This window comes from Petaurus breviceps, unplaced genomic scaffold (assembly GCF_028583685.1).
Source record: "Petaurus breviceps papuanus isolate PSGF00001 unplaced genomic scaffold, PetGlider_PUasm1.0 98, whole genome shotgun sequence".
NCBI classification, from domain to species: domain Eukaryota; kingdom Metazoa; phylum Chordata; class Mammalia; order Diprotodontia; family Petauridae; genus Petaurus; species Petaurus breviceps.
In genome coordinates, this window is record NW_027187460.1 from 1,004,386 (window position 1) to 1,008,825 (window position 4,440).

A 4,440-nucleotide genomic window follows, 5' to 3' on the forward strand; every position below is an offset into this window, starting at 1 on the left:
TTTTCTTCCTCTTCTTCTTCTTTATAACAATAATATGCTGTTGTGGTCATTGTGTATAATGTTTTCCTGGTTCTGCTTAATTTGCTTTGAATACATATCAGCGCATGATCTGCTGTTTTATTGATTGTTTAGACTTAATGTGATGAATTTAATAATGCAGATTAAACTTAATAGTGTGTTCCATGCTAGTGCATTGTTGATGGGGGTGTGAACTGAACTAGCTATTCTGGAGAGCAATCTGGAACTATGCCCATAGGGCTAGAAAACCATGCACACCCTTTGACCCAGCAATACCTCTACTAGGTCTGTATCCTAAAGAGATTTTAAAAGAGAAAAAGGCCTTTATGTACAGAAATTTCTATAGCAGTTCTTTGTCGTGGTGGCAAAGAATTGGAAATCGAGGGAATTCCCATCAATTGGTGGATGGCTGAACAGGCTGTGGTATATGATTGTGGTGAAATACTACTGTGCTATAAGAAATCTCAAGCGAGATGCTTTCAGAAAAACCCTGGGAAGACTTATATAAACTGATGCAAAGCGAAGTGAGCAAAACCAGGAGAATATTGTACACACTAATGACAATATTGTATTATGATCAACTGTGGATGACTTAGATATTCTTAGCATTTCAATGATCCAAGACAATTCTGAAGGACTCATGATGAAAAATGCTATCCAACTCCAGAGAATGAAATGATGGAGTCTGTATGCAGGTCAAAGCATACTTTCAAAAATTTTCTTTTTCTTGTTTTTTTTTTTAATTGAGGAGGGTTTATGTGTTCTTCCACAAAATGTGTTTTGCGTCATGGCTAAACTGTATAACCCATATCAAATTGCTTACTGGGGGGGGGGGGGAAGAGGGAAGGAGAGATAATTTGGAACTCTGTGTGAACTTGGACAAATCACTTGATTATTTTGAGCTTCTGTTTCCTCTTCTACAAGGTGGGGACAACAATGTCCAGACCACCTGCTTCGCATGTTCCAGTAAAGAAAGGCATAGTGAAGATGAAGACCTTGGATTAGGACTAGATTTATCGGAGGGTGGAGTGGGTCTCCTCCCTCAAACCAAGGCTTCCTGGAGGACAAATGTTGCATCTTCTACCTATAAACAAAATAATGGTTTGTTGTTGTTGCTGTTTTTGCTCAGGGAAGGAGGGAGGGAATAAGCCTTTATATAGTACGTATTATGTGCCAAGTACTTACAAATATTTTCTCGTTTGATCTTCCTAAAAATTCCGAGAGAAAAGTTATTACCCCCATTTTACAACTGAGGAAACTGAACTAGGCAGAGGTTAAAATGATTTCCCCAGAGTCACAGAGCTAGTAAGTGTCCAAGGCAAGCTTTGAACTCTAGGCTCTTCCTGACCCCAGTCTCAGCACTCTCTACACTGCTCCATTTAGCTGTTTCCAGCAGAGAGTTCTATTCCATTCTGAGCCTGGAGACTGGTGTCTTGTGGCCTGTCTCCCCCAGGCTGTCTGGAGAGGTGTCCAGGTGTTGCGGGGGGAGGAGAATGGGAGGGAACATCATGGCTGAATTCCAGTCTCTCTCTACCTCGGCCTCAAATATTTCTCTCCCTCTCTCCAAGGCCAAGCACACAGTAAGTGTTTGCCAGGTGGACGTTGCTAGAGAACTGATTAGGTCCCTAGAGCAACCCTTTCTGTCTCTGGCAAGAACTTGGCCGTCTCCAGGGTGGCTAGCCTCTCCCTGCATCCGCAGCAGCATCTAAGGCCCTTTCTAACTCACCTCACACGGCCCCCATTCAGCCACTGTATATATGATCACTTCTTCATGTCTCAGTTTCCTTGCCTATAAAACGAGGACATTGGACTATCTAGATCTTTAAAAACCCCTCTTAATCCTGACATTTTCCGAATTAAAGATCATGGAAACATCTCAGGGGACCCCTAGAGAAGAGAACAAACTCTAGACAGAAAGCCAGGAGGCCTGGGCAGACCCGGATTCCTTCCAGTCCCCCCAAGGGGACTGACCAATACTTACCATACTGCCCATATGATCTTCAGGAACTCTTCATGTACCTCATTTTTAAGATGAGGGGGCTGGATCTCTGAGCTTCCTTCTGTGCACATTTGCTGGCTGACCACCACACCTGGAATGCTCTCCCTCCTCTCTACCTCTTGGTTTCCTTGGTCTTGGCTCAAATCCTACCTTCTATAAAAAGCCTTTCCCCTTCCCACCCTCCCCTCCCAATCTTAATGCTATTGCCTTCTCTCTGTGATTATCTCCATTTTATCCTGTATAACTCCTTTGCATGCTGGCTTCCTTGTTGGATTGTAAGCTCCTTGAGGGCAAGGACTGTTTTTGCCTTTCTTCACAGCACTTAGCATAGCATCTGGTATGCAGTAAGTGCTTAATAAATGCTTGTTGACTTCTAGCTTTAAATCTCAAGATCCCATAATTCCTCAAACTATGGAGAACGGGAGGCATGAAAAGGAGGTACCCAATAGATAAGCAGTAAAAGGATATGAATGGTTATCAAAACAACTGTAAGCTAAAGATAAGCATTTGAAAACATGCTCCAAATCAATAAGGTAGAGAAATGAGTATTTTATATCAGCATTAACATTTCCCTTCATAAGCTGTACTTTGGCAAAGATAACAAAAGCAGAAAGTTAGGTTAAAGGGGCTGTGGGAAGACACACTGACAAATAATTTGTTGCTGGAGCTGTGAATTGGGCCAACAATTCTAGATATCAAATTAGAATGATGCAAGAGACTGGAAAACTGTTCACACCTTTCTACCCTGAAATCTTACAACTGAGGAAAGACTCCAAGGAAGAAAAAGACAGAAACAAAAAAATCAAATAAATTCCAAAATATTCACAGCAGCAATTTGTGTGGTATCACAGAGTTGGAAACCACACGGTACCCACTGATTGAGGAATGGTTAAGTAAACTGGGAAGTGAATGTAACAGATTGTTGCTGTGTAACAGAAATGACCAATATTAGAAATTCAGAGAAACATGGGAAGATCTGTATGAACTGACACAAAGGGAAATAAGCAGAACCCAAAGAAACACACACACACACACACACACACACACACACACAGGACCAAAGCAATGCAAATGAAAAGATGATAATTCTAAGCTCTGTAAAAACCATACATGTGCTGGAGAAGACAGAATGAAACATGCCTCCCTTGGGCTGAGGGGTGGGGGATTACTAGGGCAGAATGGTGAATGTGTTTTGGATTTGACTAATCTTGGGCAATGGAGACATTTCTAGAACATCAGGCCTGGAGTTAGGAGGATCTAAGATCAAATCTGTCCTCAGACACTTTGTATGATCGTAGGCAAGTCACTTACAAAAAAACAAAACAAACAAAAACAAAAAGAAACCCCAAAAGACAAAACTCTATGTGCCTTGGTTTACTCATCTGTAAAATGGAGGTAATGATAGCACTTACCTCCCAGGGTTATTGTGAGGATAAAATGAGATACTATTTGTAAACTACTTTGCAAGTCTTAAAGTGGTATGTAAATGCTAATTATTATTATTATTATTAATACTAATAATGGAAAACAAAAGTCATTAATAAATCTTATTGAGAAAAAAGACTTGGATTCAGGAAACCTGAATTGGAATTACAGTTCTGAAACTGACTCCTTATAATGATAATAATAACAATATTTACATAGCATTTATGATAATAATAGCTAATATTTACATGGTACTTACAATGATAATGATATCTAATATTTATGTAGCACTGACTATGATAATAACATTTACCATTTATATAGCACTTAACTCTTTTCCAGGTACTATGCTAAATGCTTTGCAATTATCTCTTTTTATTCTCACAGCAATCCTAGGAGATAAATGCTATTTTTAACCCCATTTGACAGATAAAGAAACTGAGGCAAACAGAGATTAAATGACTTGCCTAGGATCACACAACTAGTAAAGTATCTGAGGCTAGATCTGAACTCAGGTCTTCCTGACTCCAGGTCCATCGCTTTGTCCACTGTACCATTAGCTGCCTCTAGGCCCATTGCTAACCCTCTCTGATCCTTGGTTTCTTTCTTCATAAAACAGGAATAATGTTACCTAAGTAATAGAGCCTCAAAGCAACTGCCCCTTGTTCTGGGATGCCTTCTGGTCAGCACAGACTCTTGTGGTGTCCCCAGTGAGAGAAGCTAGATGGAGTTTTGGGGAGAGAAAAAAAGACTTGGAAAGGTTTAGCATTATCAGAGATAGAGCCAGAAGAGAAGAAAGAGACAGAGAGGGAAGAGAAAAGTAGTCCTTGAGGGGGACTTGCTTAGGAAGTCATTCCTTTGGCTGTGTCTGCCTCTCTTCTCCTAGGCCCAGTCCTTGACTTTCCCGAAAAAACACAAGCTTTTTCGGATTTTAAGATAGCGGCGCTCTTTGGTCAGAAAAGCTTTGATCCTTCCCTGGAGGAAGTTGCATGTTCAGG